Genomic DNA, 20,348 nt, shown 5'->3' on the forward strand with positions numbered 1-20,348 from the left:
TCTTTATAGTTGGGTTTCTGAGTGGACGTCGAACTTGTTGATTCCTGGTGCTAAAATCTGAGCAACCCACTGCGCCAGCCAAAACAGCGGCGTTATGATTGATGGTGCTTTTCTGACTCTGCACCAAGAACCGCACACCAAGGCAGAGGCAAAACTGCCTCGCCAGCCACAAGAGTCACGCTGGCGACCCGTGGGGCTCCTCCGCTGGGAATGTCCTGGTGCAGGAGCAACAAAAATTCGTCTGAAAGTGTGGCATCCTCTCGTTCACTGTGCTTTCACTGGAAGCTACAATCCTGAGCTGCTAGTGATCAGCCATCTTCTCTATTTTAAAAAAAAGTAATAATACCTAAAAAAAAAATCTTATTACCTTTTTTTTTTTTTCTTTGGAGATGGAGTGTTGCTCTGTCACCCAGCCTGGAGTGCAGTGGCGTGATCTCAGCTCACTGTAACCTCCACCTCCTGGGTTTCAAGCGATTCTCCTGCCTCAACCTCCCAAGTAGCTGGGATTACAAGCACGTGCCACCACACCCGGCTAATTTTTGTATTTTTGGTAGAGATGGGATTTCACCATATTGGTCAGGCTGGTTTCAAACTCCTGACCTCAGGTGATCTGCCTACCTTGGCCTTCCAAAGTGCTGGGATTATAGGTGTGAGCCACCAGACCTGGCCCCTTATTAATTTTAATCAATTTTTAAATTGACCTATTACAGTATAATTTACATATAATAAAATACGCACACTTAAATGAAAAGTTTGATGAGTACCCATGAAACCACCATCACTGCCAAGACACAGATCATTCCCATCAACCCAAAAGATCCCTCGTACCCCTCTGCAGCCACGGTGCCCCTTTACCTTGGCTCCAGGCAACCACTACTCCACCTTTTGTCAAGATATCTCACTCACTTATTTTTTTTTCTTTTGAGATAAGTCCCACTCTGTTGCCCAGGCTGGATTGCAATGATGCAATCTTGGCTCCCAGCAACCTCCGCCTCCCAAGTTCAAGTGATTCTCCTGCCTCAGCCTCTATAGGCGTGCGCACTATGCCTGGCTAATTTTTGTATTTTTAGTAAGGTGGGGTTTCCCCATGTTGACCAGGCTGGCCTCAAACTCCTGAGAGGACAGAACTCCTCAAACACAGAGAAGAAGGTTTCTTACACCTCTTCAACATCTCCCATGAGTGCCCTGCACACAGACAGCAAGTGGTGAGTGAGGAGGACCAGGCGGTTCTCTGCTGAGGGGAGGCTCAGGTGATCCACCTGCCTCAGCTTCCCAAAGTGCTGGGGACTACAGGCATAAGCCGCCATGTCCAGCCCTCATTCACTTGTTAAATTAAAAAAAAAATTAACTCTATATTTGGAAATTTTTCAAACATATGCACAGCAGAACAGTAGGATGAGGCTAGTTTATCCAACACCCAGCTTCAACAATGTTTAATGCATAACCAATCCTGTGTCAGCGATTCTCCCACCTACTCCCTTGCCTGGGTTATTCTGAAGCAAATCACAGACAGCATTTCTTTTCATATGTAACTATTTAATGTATATGTCTGTTTAAAGGGTATTTTTTTAAAATGTATCCACAATTTTCACACTTAACAGCAAATTTTTAAAATTTAATTATTTATTGTCAATATTCAATATAAAATAAATTTGCCTTTTTTTGTTTTATAAAATAAATTTCTTAATTCTATTAACACTGTCAAATAATCAGTGTCCACATTTCCCAGACTGCCTTACATTTTCTTCATTTCGTCTGAATCAATCATATATGACTATTGGTCATTCATCTTTTCAATCTCTTTTTATCTATAGGGGCTTTTTTCTCACCTTTCCCCTTATGATTTATTTGTTGAAAAAACTGGTCTGTTTATCCTATAATGCTGTTCGGAATTTGCGGATTCTATTCCCAAAAAGCCATTTACAATGTTTCTCCATCCCTCTTATTTCCTATAAATACGCAGTAAGATCTAGATGTTTTATGTAACTCGGGATGTACTTCAGCAGCAAGGCTGCTTTATAGGTAGTAGCGCACACACATACATACCAGGAGATACATATAATGTCCCATATTCCTTTTCCTGTCTCACTTTTTGAAAAATACCATCTTTTTCCTCAAGTAACTAAAAATAAAAGCACTTACTGTATAATATTAGGATCATTTAATCTAGAAAAGTGTCACAGGATATCAACCCCCATTTTTGGACTATGCTGTTCCTATGAAGAGACAAGCAGTCCTTGAGTCGCTGTCTGAAATACATCATGGTTCTGCCCACCATCCTATGCCTGTCACTTTAAGTTATACACTGAACGTACCCTGATGCACTCGTCGTTTTGGGCATGTTCTAGTCCCCAATTACACAGAGAAGCCTTTTTACTACACCCCTTCAACATTACCCATAAGCGTCTTGCACACAGACAGCACGCGTTGAGTGAGGAGGACCAGGCGGTTCTCTGCTCTCCACTGAGGGAAGGCCCTTGATGCAGTCGGGCCCATGGGTTCTTCTCCACTCACTCTCCTTCACAGCCAGGATCTTTTCCACTTTCCCAACCGGAAAACAAGGGCACAGAGAAGAAACAGGAAGAGTGAAGCAGGGGAAGGTTGCACTGAGAACTCAAAATTCACTGGGGGTTCAGAAAACCTGTTGACTTTTTTTTTTTTGTTTGAGACGGAGTTTCGCTCTTGTTACCCAGGGTGGAGTGCAATGGCGTGATCTCGGCTCACCGCAACCTCCGCCTCCCGGGTTCAGGCAATTCTCCTGCCCCAGCCTCCTGAGTAGCTGGGATTACAGGCACGCGCCACCATGCCCAGCTAATTTTTTGTATTTTTAGTAGAGACGGGGTTTCACCATGTTGACCAGGATGGTCTCGATCTCTTGACCTCGTGATCCGCCCGCCTCGGCCTCCCACAGTGCTGGGATTACAGGCTTGAGCCACCGCGCCCGGCCAACCTGTTGACTTAAGTGTGTTTCTACTTTAATGACTCCTCCTTCCCTTCGGGGAGACATGTGAGTCTAAACACTCAGTCTTTGAGAGAAGGGACTACAGGCATTGTGTAGACAGGAACCAGAGGGCCTGGTCAAGTGATCTTCCTGTTCTCCTTGTCAGGACAAGTCCCTGCTTGACAGATAAATAATTACTAAGAAAACAAGAATCAGTTAAAGAGGAAGAATCTGTGATAGGCTTGGGATGAGAAAGAAAAGAAAGTTATTTGCATCCTAAGGCCACTGCAGGCCTGTAAAGAGGAGGCATGCAGGGAAGTCAGTCATCCACAGAGAAGGCCTCCTCTTCTTCCCACTTTGATAAAACGTTCCTCCACCTGCAGCAGTGTTGCACTAATAGCAGCCACAAGACCCTTGCTGCCAGTCACCTCCCACTCTTCTCTCTGCTTGGCTGGCTCTTTACAACCTCCAGAAATAAAAGCTAGAATATCATACTTATTATGCTAATAATCATTCCCTGGTAAACATAAGTTCCAGAAGCACAAGCCTCTGCTTACAGACAGCATAACTGCCAATGCACTTCTTCCTCATCCCCGCCCCCACCCAGGACAAGTACAGATTAAATTAAGAATTCTCAAAATTCCCAATGGTGTCAAAAGCATTTAAAGTTGCTGGGTCAAAGATTCATTTTTGCAGCAGACAACCACAAAGGATTTCAGTGTTACATACAGTGGAAATGATTGCAAGAAATTCTAAATATGGAGAGACCAGTAATTTAAATTCTTTTTCTAATGGCTAATACTTTTTTTTTTCCAGTTCAATAGCTGATTCTAAGTCAGGCTCCGATTAAGGAAAACAAGACCCAGTTTTCTGGTTCCACTGGGATTTACTTGTTCAGGGATTACCTGCCAGTTGTGAACCTGGCTGTGACTAATACAAGCATGTTTCAGAACAAAGAAACACCCTGATTACTGGAAGTCAAGAGCAAAGTAAAGTCCCAAACAAGGAACTCTGACTTTCCGTCTGGTGTGTTATCCAGCAGGCCACTGCCTCTGTCTCTAACCAGAAATTACTGTATACAACTATGAAGCCACTGGTGATAGAAATCAGAAAATAGAGCACGAGAGCAAAATCCCACAAGTAACGTCAAACACTACTAACACATAAAGTGGACTACTGAAGCAAATACCTGAAAAATAAGTATGAAAGTTGCCCAAATTTTTTTTTTTTTTTTTTTTTGAGACGGAGTTTCGCTCTTGTTACCCAGGCTGGAGTGCAATGGCGCGATCTCGGCTCACCGCAACCTCCGTCTCCTGGGTTCAGGCAATTCTCCTGCCTCAGCCTCCTGAGTAGCTGGGATTACAGGCACGTGCCACCATGCCCAGCTAATTTTTTGTATTTTTAGTAGAGACGGGGTTTCACCATGTTGACCAGGATGGTCTCGATCTCTTGACCTTGTGATCCACCCGCCTCGGCCTCCCAAAGTGCTGGGATTACAGGCTTGAGCCACCGCGCCCGGCCTCCAAATTTTTTTTGAGGCAGAGTCTTGCTCTGTCACTCAGGCTGCAGTGCAGTGGTATAATCTCAGCTCATTTGCACCTTCGCTCCTTGGGTTCAAGCAATTCTCCTGCCTCAGCCTCCCGAGTACCTAGGATTACAGGCATGCACCACCATGCATGACTAATTTTTGTATTTTTAGTAGAGATGAGTTTTCACCATGCTGGCCAGGCTAGTCTCAAACTCCTGACATCAAGTGATATGCCCGCCCTGGCCTCCCAAAGTGCTGGGATTACAGGCATGAGCCACCATGATGGGCCTGCCTAGATAGTTTAAACAGGACTAATTATCTTCAGTTACTTGAATACCTAATGTATCCCAGTTTTCTACTTTGTTTTACCTACAAAGGCACAGTTAGACACTGGTTAGAGTAAGACTAGAGGCAAAAGACACCCATGGTAACTCTGTTTGAATCTGTGAGTAACGTATATTTTCATACACTTTGAATTATGTAACGTGACTTCGCTGTCTGACCCTGGAAAATCACTCTGCATCCAGAGCATCTTCAAAATAGAGGATGAAATAAAATTACTTCTAAGATCCTTTTGGCTTATTTGGTTTATATTTTCTTTACTATGGGATCAAATTCCATTAAACATCAAGCTAATGGCTCAAAATATTTCAAATACTAGAACTTCATTGCAGCAAATCATGCTAAAAATAGAAATTTAATTGCAATAAGATTTGATGTATGCATTAGTTACATGCTACAGTATTTTAATTTTTTATTTCCATAGGTTTTTGGGGAACAGGTGATGCTTGGTTACATCAAGGTCTTTAGCGATGATTTCTGAGATTTTGGTGTACCTATCACCCGAGTAGTATATACTGTACCCAAATTGTAGTCTTTTATCCCTCACCCACCTCCCATCCCTTCCCCTGTCAATGAAGAGTAATATTTTGAAAGGAATCTTTTCTTCTGAGCAGGTCTCAAGAGTGAGCTTAGAATATTCAGTAAATCATGCTCTAAACAGATATGCTGTCATCCAGGCTTTTTTATTCCATTTATAGAGCACAGGCAGAGTAGACTGAGCATAATTTTTAAGGGCTCTAGGACTCTTAGAATGGTCAATGAGCATTGGCTTCAACTTAAAGTCACCAGCTGCATTCATTCACCACTAACAAGAGAGTCAGCCTGTCCTTTGAAGTTTTGAAGCCAGACACTGACTTCTCCTCTTTAGCTATAAAGGTCCTAAATGGGACCTTCTTCCAACACTGTTTCATCTCCATTGAAAATCTGTTGTTTAGTGTAGCCACCTTCATTCCATCATCTAGCTACCACAGCTAGATCTTCTGGATAACTTGCTACAGCTTCTGCATCAGCACTTGCTACTTCACCTTGCATTTTTATGTTGCTTTTTTCCTTAAAACTCATGAATCAACCTCTGCTAGCTTCAAACTTTGAAAAGCATTTTTCAAAGTTTTTTCTCTTCAAACACTGCAGCCTTCTCTGAGCCTTCATAAAATTGAAGAGAGTCAGGATCTTGCATTGAATCAAGCTTTGGCTTAAGGGAATGTCGTGGCTGGTTTGATCTTCTATTCAGATCACTGAAACTTTCTCCACATCAGCAATAAGGCTGTTTTGCTTTCTTAGCATTCCGACATTCACTGGAGTAGCACTTTTAATTTCCTTTAGGAACTTCTCTTTTACATTCACAACTTGGTTAACTGTTGCAAGAGGGCTGGCTTTTGGCTTGTCTTGGCTTTCAATCTTCCTTCCTTACTAAGCTTAATCATTCCTAGTTTTTGATTTAAAGGGAGACACATGTAACTCTTCCTTTCACTTGAACATTTAAAAGCCATTATAGGTTTATTAATTGGTCCAATTTCAATATTATATCTCATGAAGTAGGGGAGACCTGAGGAGAGGAAGAAAGATGTGGGAACGGCCGGTTGGTGGAGGAATCAGAGCACACACGAACATTATCAATTAAGTTTACCGTCTCATACGGATACTTAATTGCTTGGGGTTCATGGCATCCCAAGCAATAACAATAGCAGCATCAAAGATCACTGATCACTATAACCAATATGATAATAAAAAAATTTGAAATACTGCATGAATTACCAAAATATGACACAGAGATACAAAGCGTGCACACGCTGTTGGAAAAGTGGTGCTGACAGACTTACTTGATGTAGGGTTGCCACAAATCTTCAATCTGTAAAAAATGCAGCATCTGTGAAGCACAATAAAGTAAAGCATAATAAAATGAGGAGGTAGGACCTGTACACAGTGGGAAGCAGAGAGAGGTGGGCATGGGTCCTATGGAAGCACAGAGCTGGGGCGAGGGGGACTTCATGAAGACATCCCCTGAACTGGGCTCTGAAGGATAAGTAAGTTAGGAGAATAAAAGTAAGGAGTTTCAGCAGACAGAGCTGGCGGGGGGGAAAAAAAAAGCATTCACAGACATAGTTTTCACAGTTATAGTAGATTAAATACCTATTAGTACCAAAAGGTTTTTTGTTTTGTTTTGTTTTTGTTTTTTGACAGAGTCTCGCTCTGTTGCCCAGGCTGGAGTGCAATGGCACGATCTTGGCTCATTGCAACCTCCAACTCCCAGGTTCAAGCAATTCTCCTGCCTCAGCCTCCTGAATAGCTGGGATTATAGGAATCTGCCACCACGCCTGGCTAATTTTTGTATTTTTAGTAGAGATGGGGTTTCACCATGTTAGTCAGGTTGGTCTCGAATTCCTGACCTTGTAATTCGCCCACCTCAGCCTCCCAAAGTGCTGGGATTACAGGCACATTTTCAGACGAGCTAACAAAGGCACATAGCATTTAGATAAGCTGCTCAAGGTCTTCTGGGCAGAACGCGACAGAACAAGGATTCATGCCCAGGTCACTCCTCCCACCGTACAGCACTGTCTCTACTGAGCTGAAGGCTGTCTAGAGATGTTCTAGTGTACTCACCAAACAATCCCACCATTTAGAGACCTGCAAGGAGGTTACAGGACAGTTCTGATGTCCTTCAGCTAACAGCATACCAGGAGTGGATCCCATATTTCCTATTCTCCAGAAAAGCATGTTCTGTAATCATTCTGACTCATACCAGATACCCTCTTTTTGAGAGATATTAAAATATTCCCCTAATTCAATTCAAAACGGACACAACAAGAATGAGGCAAATGCCTGTGCCTCTGCACTGAGATGTGCCTGAATTATGCTTTCGTGGGAGATAGGAAAAGAGATGTCTCAAATATATCCTGCGTACTACTTGCTACCAGCTAACAGAAGATAACAGGATTTCATGCATTCCTTTTGACTATCATCATTTTTTCAGCCTCCTGCCTCTCAGTAGGGCAGTTAAAGCATTAAAACTGGAGTCAGCAAGCTTTCTCTGTAAAGGGCCTAAATATTTCAGGCCTTGCATTCCATAAGGTCTCTGATGCAACTGTTCAATTCTACCACTGTAGGGAGAACAGCCACAGAGCATACACAAACGAATGAGCATGGCTGTGTTCCAATGAGGTTTATAGACAGAAATTTGAATTTCATATAATTTTCACATGTCATGAAATATTATTATTATTCTGATGTTTTTCAGCTGTAGTACTTAGAAAGGTATATCTTATGGGCTACACAAAAACAGGTGGTAGGCCCCAGAGTCTGGTGATCCTGCATTAAACCAAAAAAGTATTAACACTACCAGTCAGAAGAGAGCAGAGGACAAGCAGGGAGCAGGTGGCCTCTCCCTCATCCATTCTGGTGCCACTGGTTCAGGATGCCTTCTTGGGCCACCCCCCACTCCCACTCAGCTCAGGCCTCCCACTTCTATGTTGAGCCTCCCTGACACTTGAGCCTACCTCTATCTTAGCACTTACCATACATAACATGTTGTAGTTGATTATTCAATTATCTGTATCTCCCCAATCAGGAGAGCAAGCAACATTTTTGTTTTTTAGTTTCTGTATTCCTAGCTGACACAGATGCTCTAAAAAATATCTGGGAAGGGAGAGAAGGAAATAATGAGAAAATAAGCTCAGAATATATATATTTTTTTCTTTTTTTTTTTTTTTCATAGAGATGGGGTTTCACCATGTTGGCCCAAGCCCAGGCTGGTCTCAAACTCCTGAGCTCAGGTGATTGGCCCACCTCAGCCTCCCAAAGTGCTGGGATTACAGGTGTGAGCTACTGTGCCTGGCCTGAAAATATCCTTTTTATTTTTATTTTTTCAGAGACAAGGTCTCACTCTATCATTCAGGCAGGAATACAATGGTACAGTCAAGGCTCACTGCAGCCTTGACTTTCCAGGCTCAAGTGATCTTCCCACCTCAGCCTCCCAAGGAGCTGGGACTACCAGCGCACACAACCACACCTGGCTGAATTTTCATTTTTTGCAGAGACAAGGTCTCCTTATTTTGCTCAGGCTGGTCTTGAACTCCAGGGCTCAAGCAATCCTACCACCTCAGACTCCCAAAGTACTGTGATCGTAGGCGTTACCCATAGCACCCAGCACCTGGCTAGAAATTATCTTTAAACAGACACTAGGGAGAGGCTCAAGGTCTTGATAGTGGCTCAATGACATACACATAAAACAGGTTAAATCAGTGGTTCACCTGTGTTTAGCATCTGTTAACAATCTATGCTGTTTATGTTCCATAAGTATGCACCAACCCCTTAGTCTATTCTCTTTACTTCTACCTCCTTCAAAGCCAGGCATCTGATTACTTGTTTAGGCTAACACAGATGAGAATAATCCAAACTTAAGTTTAAAATGACCCCACATGTGCCAAAAAAGCTTCAGAGTACCCTGGGGTTCTGCGGAACCTAAATGGAAAAAACATCCTACAAACACTAGTCTCAACAGTGAATGACAGCTTCAAATGATTTAAAGCCACAATTACCAGACATAATAGGGAGGTACGTGGAAAGTCATCATTATCACATAAAGCATCAAAGAGGAAACAACATCTTTTAATCACAAGTTGAGGGCTGGTCTTCTAACTCTAATGCAGGGTCCTTAACCTTTCCTTTCCTTTTTTTTTTTTTTTTTGAGATAGGGTTTCCCTCTTGTTGCACAGGTTGGAGTATGATCTCTGCTCCCTGCAACCTGCCCCTCTGGGATTCAAGCAATTCTCCTGCTTCAGCCTCCCGAGTCTCGGGGATTACAGGCACCTGCCACCATGCCTGACTAATTTTTATATTTTTAGTAGAAACAGGATTTTACCATGTTGACCAGGTTGGCTTCAAACTCCTGACCTCAGGTGATCCACCCACCTCGGCCTCCCTAAGCGCTGGGATTACAGGTGTGAGCCACTGCACCCAGCCTCCTTAACCTTTTCAATGCCAGGATCCCTTTGGCGTTCTGGAGAAGTCAGAGGACCCCTTCTCAGAGCAATGCTTTTAATGCAAAAATAATACATATAGTTTTCAAAAAGAAACAATTTATAATAATAATTAAGCCACAGTACTACTCCTGACACTTCCTGTCTTCTTCCTCTGTTTATTTTTTTTCTGCCCAGCATTTGTCCCCACCGAATACACTATATAATGCCCTTTGTGTTATCTTACTTAGTATATGTCTCCCCAACTAGAATCTAGGTTTTTTTTTCCAAGATGGAGTCTCTCTCTGTCACCAAGGCTAGAGTGCAGTGGTGCAATCTCAGCTCACTATAACCTCTGCCTTCCAGGCTCAAGTGATCCTCTCACCTCAGTCTTATGAATAGCTGGGACCACAGATACTCACCACCATGCTAATATTTTGTATTTTTGGTAGAGATGGGATTTCACCATATTGCCCAGGCTAGTCTCCAACTTCTGAGCTCAAGTAATCTTCCTGCCTCAGCCTCCCAAAGTGCTGGGATTACAGACATGAGCCACTGTGCCCAGCTAGAATATAAATTCTATGAAGGCAGAGATGTTCATCTATTTTGTTCACCACTCTATTTCCAAAAACCTAGAAAACGCCTGATATAGAATAGATGCTCAGTAAGTATTTGGAACTATTAAATGAACTTTATGTCTCATAAAAGCTGTTTTCTAACATTAATCAAAGGCAGTTCTTCTAGGTTCTGACAATCTTAGGAAAGATAATATGCAATACTTCATATTTACAAACAACTTTTGGGGGGCACTGGAACCCTTCTGTAGACAGTCTCATTGACCTACAGTAGACCTAATATCTAATGACCAAGGGCAAAGCAGCAACATGAGATGAGCAGTCAAATGCTTTCAGGTCAGTGAACAAAATCCATGACACAGGCCCCTGCTTATTCGCTCTGCCCTTTGCCCCTGGAGCTTTAGCTGTGTTACCTTAGAGGACAGTCTCTCCCTCACTGAAGATATCTGACTTCACATTAACAATAGGAAGGTTTCACTGGACCTAAGCAGACTCATTCATAACAAATGGTTACACATTCCTTTGCAACAAGGTTCTAGGATTTCCAACTTCTTGCCAAGGCAATTCTTAAACAGAGGAAATGGTTTTCTTTTCAAATTCATCTTAATTACAATACATTAAAAGGTTAACAAGAATCTAAAACTCTCAGATATGGCAGCCGCCTATATTATTTGTCTAGGAGGAAGAAAGCTTAAAGTCAAGAAAACTGAAACCGCCAGAGAACATAATAATCTCTATCAACTGCAATGCCTTTGTGCTCTAAGCATACTTGCAACAAATTGGAAAGGAAAACCAGAAACCAAAAAATGAAAGGGGAGGAGGGAAGGTGAGGTTAATACCGAGGTCAGTTAATACGAAAGAAAACAGGGTCTCAGGCTGTTTCATAACTAAGCACGCAAGCAAAATCTAACAAGAAGGCAATTTTGGTCTTTCTTGGGTAGCTAAGACAAATGTCAGCCTGCTCTCCAGTCTCACTATTTGCTGAAAAGCAGAGCTGAAGAAATGTATTTGCCTCATGTGGGTTTTTGAAAGATTCAAATCTGTCTACTTAAAATATAACTAATTCTGCTTAAACATCAAACTTTTCCATATTTGCACATCTTCATATACAGGGCAAGGAGATGTGAAGAGAGGTTTCTTGTTTGTTTTAAATATTTTGAGTGCTAATAAACCATCAACAGCTGGCCACCAGTAGTGGCTAGTAGAAAGTTCCACAGAAATTAGTGTATTAGCAGGATTTCAAATTGAAAAAGGGAGAGAGAAAAAACATTTTTGACAAATGCCTGGCTTCAGCTCCATGGGAAAATATTAACCTAAAGCACCCATTATAACCAACTGCTGATTTCATGTTACAACCAAAGGTCACTGTTCTAGTTCTTTTTGTTGTTGTTGAGATGGGGTCTCACTGTTACCCAGGCTGGAGTGCAATGGCACAATCACAGCCCACTGAAGCCCTGACCTCCCAGGCTCAGTCAATCTTCCCACCACAGCCTCCCAAGTAGCTGGAGCCACAGCCATGAGCCATCATGCCTGGATAATTTTTTTTTTTTTTTTTTTTTTTTTTTTGGAGAGATGGGGTCTCCCTATGTTGCCCAGGCTAGTCTCTAACTCCTGGGGGCAAGGGATCCTCCCACCTTGCTCGGATTACAGGTGTGAGTCACCAAGCCTGGCCCAGGGTTCTAGTTCTAATCCTTATAGATGTATGCTTCTTTTGAACTAATGGGGTATAAAAATCGTAAGAAAATTATGTAACCACTTACAGTGCTTTTGGTTTATAATCACACCTAAAGAGAAAGCCCTGGAGACACAATGCTAATGAAGCCCACAGTCACAGAGAACTTAACTCACTTTCAACTCTTTCTTCTGAAACAAGGTTTTCAGTGTATTTCTTTTTTTTTTTTTTTTTTTTTTGAGACAGAGTCTCGTTCTGTCGCCAGGCGCCAGGCTGGAGTGCAGTGGCGCAATCTTGGCTCACTGCAACCTCTACCTCCTGGGTTCAAGCAATTCTCCGGCCTCAGCCTCCCGAGTAGTTGGGACTACAGGTGTGTGCCACCACAACCGGCTAATTTTTGTATTTTTAGTAGAGATGGGGTTTCACCATGTTGGCCAGGATGGCCTCGATCTCTTGACCTCGTGATCCGCCTGCCTCAGCCTCCCAAAGTGCTGGCAGTGTAGTTCTAACATTACAGTATCAGTGAGGCACTTCCCACTCTAATAAGCTTTTTAAAAGGTAGAAATATATAACTTAGAAAGACCCTAAAAACACAAAATATTTGCATTTTCTAAATTTATTTTTTGACTGTTAGAGAGAAAATTAGAAATAAATGTCCATTTAGTGGGATTAGTTAAATAAAATGTGTTTTCTCCATTCTGCGGCATACTAAGCAGCCATTAAAAAGTATGAGATAGACCTGAAAGTACAAAAACAGAAATATCCCCAAGATACATTCTTACAAGCTGAACAACTCACAGTGATTCTGCTTACGTAAACAATGTCTGTGTATCTGTACATACATCCTATATCAATGTTTAGGAAAAGGTCTGGAAGAATGTGTGCTGAATTCTTAATAGTATTTTTGTCTGGGGAGGTGGGAAGATGCAAGAGAGCTTCAGTGGCACTTTCACATCATACCCTATGTGTTGCTTAAGTACTTTTTGAGGCTGTGGTCATATACTGCTTGTAAAATAAAGTATTAATAAAGGAATAAAGGACTGGGTGATTCTGTGAACTAAAGGGAGGAAAAATAAGAGATGAAAATTAGGCTTGATACTAAATAAAGTGTATTAATGTCAGAGCAAGAGTTTGATCATGAGATGGTCAACTGTTTACCACATCTCAACACAACTTTCAGTTCAGCTACTGTATTAACAGGAACAGGAGGGATCCTAAACATAAAGAATATGATTTCTGAAGAGGAAGTCTGATCAAAGTTCACAAGTCATCATACCTAAAGGAACTGAGAGTTTAAAACATACACTTATGTCTTCCTGTCAAACTACATGTGCTGCAAAAAAAATTTTTTGAGATGCAGTTTCACTCTCGTTGCCCAAGCTGGAGTGCAATGGCGCGATCTCAGCTCACCGCAACCTCCACCTCCCAGGTTCAAGGGATTCTCCTGCCTCCGCCTCCCAAGTAGCTAGTAATACAGGCGCGAGTCACCACGCCCTGCTAATTTTATATTTTCAGTAGAGATGAGGTCTCTCCATGTTGGTCAGGCTGGTCTCAAACTCTCAACCTCAGGTGATCTGCCCACCTCAGCCTCCCAAAGTGCTGAGATTACAGGTGTGAGCCACCGCGCCAGGCCACATTTTAATTTTCTTGCTTGTTATGTTGTAAAAGTGTCATATTTCTGTTGGAGGTACTTAGTCTTTGATGCTGAAACCCAACTTGACTTGATGGTAAGTAAGTTTCAATAGCAAATCTGAAGATAACCAATAACCCTGCGGTTAGAAAGATATTTTTGCCAGCTGGGCACGGTGACTCAGGCCTGTAATCCCAGAGCTTTCGGAGGCTGAGGTGGGCAGATCACAAGGTCAGGAGTTCAAGACCAGCCTGGCCAAAATGGTGAAACCCAGTCTCTACTAAAAGTACAAAAGTTAGCCAGGCGTGGTGGTGATCGCCTGTAATCCCAGCTACTCAGGAGGCTGAGGCAGGAGAATTGCTTGAACCCAGGAGTCGGAGGTTGTAGTGAACCAAGATCACCACTGTACTGCAGCCTGGGTGACAAAGCAAGATTCCATCTCAAAAAAAAAAAAAAAGATGTTTGGCCAACTAGTGATTGAGGACAAGAGACCCAAAGGATGTTGGAACTGATTCAGAAACAGGAATGCAAGTACGTCTAGGATGAGTCAGCAGGTAGCTTGGAGACCTTGAAATTAAAAGGAAAATCGCCAGGCACAGTGGCTCACTCCTGTAATCCCAACACTTTGGGAGGCTGAGGCAGGGGGATCGCGAGGTCAGGGGTTGAAGATCAGCCTGGCCAACATGTTGAAATGTTGTCTCTACTAAAAATACAAAAATTACCCAGGTGTGGTGGCACGTGCCTGTAAAATCCCAGCTACTTGGGAGGTGGAGGTTGCAGTGAGCCTAGAGTGTGCAACTGCACTCCAGCCTTGGCGACAGAGCAAGACTCCATCTCAAAAAAAAAAAAAAAGGGAAAAAAAGTAATCTGCCTGAGAAGTGGGTAGGTGAACAAAAGAAATCCAAAGTACATTTAAATGTCCAACACCAGTTCAACTTTGAGAAATTGTTTATATACAATAAAGTGGATGGATTTAATTGTACATTTCGTTACATTCTGACAAATTTATACCTGTGTAATCACCACCATATTTAAAACACAGAACAGTTCCATAACCCTAAAAGCTTTGTGTTCTATCCCAGTCTATCCTCTCCCATTCTGGGCTCTGGTTAGCTACTTTTACTACAGATTAAATGTCTTTTCTAAAATTGCATAAAAATGGAATCCTAAGTATGTGCTCTTCTGTGTACGGCTTCCTTTCATGCAGCATAATGCTTTCAAGATTCCTCCACATTGCACCATGTATCAGTATTCATTCCTTTTTTGGCCAAATCATAGCCACAGCTTTTTCATTCATGTGTTGATGGGCATTTGGGTTCTTTCCAGCTTTTGTTATTACGAACAAATCTGCTATGAATAAGCAAGGCACCAGAGGCTTTTGATAACTTTCATTTCCTCATTCAGCATTGCCCATGTACTCTCATTTCACCACAACTAGACCCCTGGCACTGGCCCATGCACAATGGGAAAAGCAGTCACTTATTCAACAAATATATATGAAGGGTCTACTGGATGTCATGAACTGTTCAGGCACTGAGAACTCAGTCACAAAGAGACAGATATAACCCCTCTCCTGTAAAATACATGAACAAAATCATGTCAGATAAGGTATGTTATAGAAAAAAAAGTTTAAAGTAAAATATTAAGAAAGTGACTAAAGGCATGTGACTAACTGGGAAGTCAGCAAAGACCTATCCAAGCTGAGTGAGACCTGAATGACACCAAGGGGACAGCCATGTAACTTTGTGAGATCCAAGCATTCCAAAGAACTGCAAGCGTAAAGGTTCTAAGGAGACTGAGTCTCTCCTATCCAAGCAGAAGGCAGGCCATGTGGCAGGCATGCAGCAAACCGGGCAAAGTGGGGAAGAGACAGGCTGGAGAGCCAGCAGAGGCCAAGCCTAACACGATCTTGTAGGCCAGAAGTAGTCTGGGTTTTATTGGAGGGTAGTAAGCAGGTGAGTGCAACAATCAGATCTGCATTTCAAAGAGACCACTCTTCTCTACACAGCATTCTCCGGCTGTGTAGAGAAGAACTGCATAAGCAGTGAAACAGATCAGTCTGGTGGCTACTATGTGATGCAGGTAAGACAGGGCAGCGTGGACAACAGGAGAGCAAGGGAAACACGAGGGATGGGGAGGGTTCAGAATCAACAGCTCCTGCTGATGGACTAGATGAGGCAGGCTCACGTCTGTAATGCCAGCACTTTGGGAGGCCAAGGTGGGCGGATCACTTGAGATCAGGAGTTCTAGACCAGCCTGGTCAGCATGGCAAAGCCCCATCTCTACTAAAATACAAAAATTAGCTGGGCATGGTGGCACACACATGTAGTCCCAGGTACTCAGGAGACTGAGGGGGGAGGATCGCTTGAACCCAGGAGGCAGGGGCTGTAGTGAGCCGAGATCACATCACTGTACTCCAGCCTGGGCAACCAGAGTGAGACCCTGTCTCAAAAAAACAAAAAAAAAAAAAACTACAGAAAAGAGAAGGATCATAGAGAGTATCTATCAGGCTTTGAGGTTTTTGTGGAGTATGCTATGAAGACAAGACATGCCTATGAAGACAAGACATGCCATTAACATCAAGAGGCACTTAGCTAGGTGCAGTGGCAGGCACCTGTGGTCCCAGCTACTGAAGAAGCTGAGGCGGGAGGATCCCTTGAACCCAGGAGGGCAAGGCTGCAGTGAGCTATAATCGCACCTGTGAAAGCCGCTATACTCCAGCCTGGGTGACACAGTAAGAACCTGTCTATGTATTTAAAAAAATAAAAATTTTTTAAAAATCAGGAGGCATTTGGTAAGAGTGTTGGTAGTTCATCAAAGGGTCATGAAGCAATAAGGCACATAGTGAGTACTTTTTAATTATTTCAATTCCATGAATCATCAATGAAACTAAGGTCAGATACAGCTACTCCCTCAATCTCAATGCTTTGAGAGAAATCAATTATACTCTCATAAACATATCTGAGAACAGGCACCAGATCCGTTTAAAGTAAATGGCAACCAAGCCAAACTTAATTTAATGTTATGTGTATCCCGTTGAGGGAAAAAGAAACGTTGGCATACTATGTAAGGAATTCTCTGGAGCTGTAACTTATCAAATCACTTGTCCTGTTTATATCTTAGAACTTCACAAAATGCTGCATCAGTAGTTGTAATTTCATAAACAGAGTATTAATGCTGGCTGACAACCTCCCTTATCACTTATTAATTGCAAACAGTAGGCTCTAACGGAACAGCTTTCACTTAACACCAGGAATTGCCTTTGTAGAAAGCTAGGAGATGAGATAACTAAAGGTTCAACTCAAACTAAGAAATCAGAAAAAAATCAAAATCAATTTTCACTTCATAATCAACAGTAAACAGAAAAGTCACTGGCTGCTGAAACAACACAGCAGAACATCTGGAAGATAAAGACTGGGGAGAGAGGCTGGAGTAACTGTAGCAGAAGAACTAAAGCCAGGTGAAGACAAAGAAAAAGGGCTTAGGTTAGAGTGTGAAGGAACTACCTTCTTGTTACTATAAAGGTGGGTGATGATGATAATGATGGTGACGTGACTCATATACTGTTGTATGATAAACTATGCACACATTTCTTGACAGACCTGAAAGAACATATGCGACCTTCTCTTTTTCTTTTCTTTTTTGTTAAAATAGAGATGGGGTCTATGTTGCCTATGCTGGTCTTGAACTCTTTGGCTTTAGTGATCCACCTCAACCTCCCAAACTGCTGGGATCACATGCGTGAGCCAGCTCACCTGGCCATATGCAACCTTCTCAATGAAACTTTTCCTGACACATCCATCCATCACCAGGTACTCACCACCCTTCTCTGAAATTGGCTCTGTCTCCTCTACTGGTAAAGGGTACAGGCTATCCCCGGGCAGAAAACTTGGCACATAGTTTTGTCTTCAATAAGTGCTAGTTTAAAAAGTGAATGAAGGCCATAGATATTGTATGTGTCAGATATTGTATCTGAAGCACAAGGTTATTTGTTCCAGTCAAAGAGGTAATACTTGTTATGGACTGAATTGTAGCATCCTAAAATTCTTAGTTTTGTTTTGTTTTTAGAGACAGGGTCTTGCTGCTCTGTCATCTAGGCTGGAGTACAGTGGCACAAATATAGCTCATTGCAGCCTTGAATTTTTGGGCTCAAACAATCCTCCTGCCTCAGCCCCCAGTAGCTAGGACTACAGACACATCACCACATCCAGCTAATCCTTTCTTTCTTGTCTCTTTTTTTTCTTCTTTTCCTCTTTCACTCTTTTTTTCTCTCTCTTTTCTTTCTTTCTCTCTCCTCTCTTTCTTTTTGAGAAAAGGCCTCTGTCTGTCACCTAGGCTGGAGTGCACTGGCACAATCATGGCTCATTGCAGCCTCAATTACCCAGCCTCTAGTGATCCTCCCACTTCAGCCTCCCAAGAAGCTTGAACTACAGGTGCATACCACCCTGTCTGGCTAATTTTTTGGTTTTTTTTTGTAGAGATGAGATCTTACTACCCAGGCTGCCAGCTAATTTTTAAAAAACATTTTGTAGAGATGGGGGGAACCTGCTATGATGTCCACACTGTTTTCAAACTCCTGGCCTCAAGTGATCCTCCCACCTTGGCCTCTCAAAGCTCTGGGATTGCAGGTATGAGCCACTATACCTGGTCCCAAATTCCTACTTTGAAGCCCTAATCCCCAAAGTGACTGTATTTGGAGATAGTGCCCTAAAGATGTAATATGGTTAAATGAGGTCAGAAGAGTGGGAACCTAATCTGACAGGGCTGGTGTCCTTATTAAAGGAAGACACAAGGGCTTAGGTATGCTCTCTGTGCACACAGGAAAGGCCACATGAAGACACAGCTAGAATGCACCCGACTGCAGCCAAGAAGAAAGGCCTCACCAGAAACCAACCCCTGCTGGCATCTTGATCTTGGACTTCCAATCTCCAGAACTGTGAGAAAATGTTTGTTGTTTAAGTCATTCTGTGGCATTTTGTTATGGTGGCCCATGCAGACTAACACAACACTCAAACTAGAAAATGGGCCTTGTTGGGTTCTCTTGGCCTAGTTGGCACCTGTCATGATGTACAAAAGGGAGCCCCTTAGTAGCAGATGATGAGATGGTGCCACATGCAGGGCATCAAGGCAAGGTCAGGACTAGTCCTATGAAGCTGGAATTTGACTTCTCCTAAGTGGATAGATTAGGATGGGGCCTGCAAAATATGAGAGCAAGCTAGATATGGCAGATCCAAGAGTGAAACACGATTAAGCCAGACTGTTGTAATACTTGTTGCATTCTCTATGCTGGTTTCTCTACTGTTCTTAGTACTCAAAACATTTTCTTGAACTCTCCATCCTATCTCAGTTATGCTGAGGAAGAACCAAGAGATGATGCTTTTTCATCCTTGCTCATTAAAGGGGGAACAGAGCATCCCTGGCCAATGTGGTATAGTAGTAACAATCACATAAGTAAAAGAATTCCAAGCAGAAGGTGAAACTCAGTGTCCCAGCCATCTAATTCATTCAATAAACACTTACCAAACACATACTATGTGGTTGACCCAAATCTAACCACTGGAGATCAAACAGTGAACAAAATCAATAAAAATCATGGCTTTCAGACTGGGCGCGGTGGCTCAAGCCTGTAATCCCAGCACTTTGGGAGGCCGAGGTGGGTGGATCACGAGGTCAAGAGATCGAGACCATCCTGGTCAACATGGTGAAACCCCGTCTCTACTAAAAATACAAAATATCAGCTGGGCATGGTGGTGCGTGCCTGTAATCCCAGCTACTCAGGAGGCTGAGGCAGGAGAATTGCCTGAACCCAGGAGGCGGAGGTTGCGGTGAGCCGAGATCGCGCCATTGCACTCCAGCCTGGGTAACATGAGTGAAACCCCCCCTCCAAAAAAAAAAAAAAAAAAAAAAATCATGGCTTTCATGGAGCTTTCATTCTGGTTGGAAACAGGGAGACAGTAAACAATCAACATAGTATACAAGAAAAGGATATAGTGTGTTAGCAGCTGACAAGTGATATGGAGAAAGGGAAGCAGGAATAATGTGGGGGAAGGGGAGCACAGACAGGCCTCATTGGGATGGTGACACATGAGCAAACACTTTGAGAAGGAGTGAAAACGAACCATGAGTCTATCTGGCAGAGGCAGTGCAGAGACCAAGGCAGATCATAACTGACATTTTCAGGAAAGAGCAAAGAAGCCTCTGTGGCTGCAAGGGAGTGAACAGGGAGGAAGTAGTAGGTGGTCAACTGGTGGAGGGTGTTGTCCACAGGGAATCATTTCACATAGACTCATAAACCACTGAACAGTGTACGGGTTTCACTTTGAACGAAATGAGAACAGGTACTTCATCTTCCTATCTGCTAAACCTGGGAGGCAGTATTCCCTTAAGGAGTAAGCTTCTGAAAGGGTCAAATATTTTGTATTTTGTTTTATTTATTTTTTTTATTTTTTTGAGATGGAGTTTCTCTCATGTTACCCAGGCTGGAGTGCAATGGCGCGATCTTGGCTCACCGCAACCTCCGCCTCCTGGGTTCAGGCAATTCTCCTGCCTCAGCCTCCTGAGTAGCTGGGATTACAGGCACGTGCCACCATGCCCAGCTAATTTTTTGTATTTTTAGTAGAGACGGGGTTTCACCATGTTGACCAGGATGGTCTCGATCTCTTGACCTCGTGATCCACCCGCCTCGGCCTCCCAAAGTGCTGCGAT

At 42.8% G+C, this 20,348-nt stretch overlaps 1 protein-coding gene and 2 long non-coding RNA genes across 4 annotated transcripts in view; 1 reads left to right on the top strand and 2 right to left on the bottom strand.

Annotated features, from left to right (window-relative positions):
• Positions 1–20,348, bottom strand: part of PACS1 (phosphofurin acidic cluster sorting protein 1) — a 188,870-nt gene that overhangs the window by 134,781 nt on the left and 33,741 nt on the right. The window lies entirely within an intron of this gene.
• LOC116554714 lies at positions 1,672–4,162 on the bottom strand. The gene is made up of 2 exons (XR_004270283.1): positions 2,951–4,162; positions 1,672–2,641 (listed from the first exon to the last, which is right to left on the bottom strand). It is a non-coding gene; the product is annotated as an uncharacterized LOC116554714 (long non-coding RNA).
• Positions 13,995–15,900, top strand: LOC116554716. The gene is made up of 3 exons (XR_004270284.1): positions 13,995–14,016; positions 15,735–15,740; positions 15,782–15,900. It is a non-coding gene; the product is annotated as an uncharacterized LOC116554716 (long non-coding RNA).

This window comes from Sapajus apella, unplaced genomic scaffold, assembly GCF_009761245.1.
Source record: "Sapajus apella isolate SASKATOON/1434 unplaced genomic scaffold, GSC_monkey_1.0 scaffold14, whole genome shotgun sequence".
Classification (NCBI taxonomy): domain Eukaryota; kingdom Metazoa; phylum Chordata; class Mammalia; order Primates; family Cebidae; genus Sapajus; species Sapajus apella.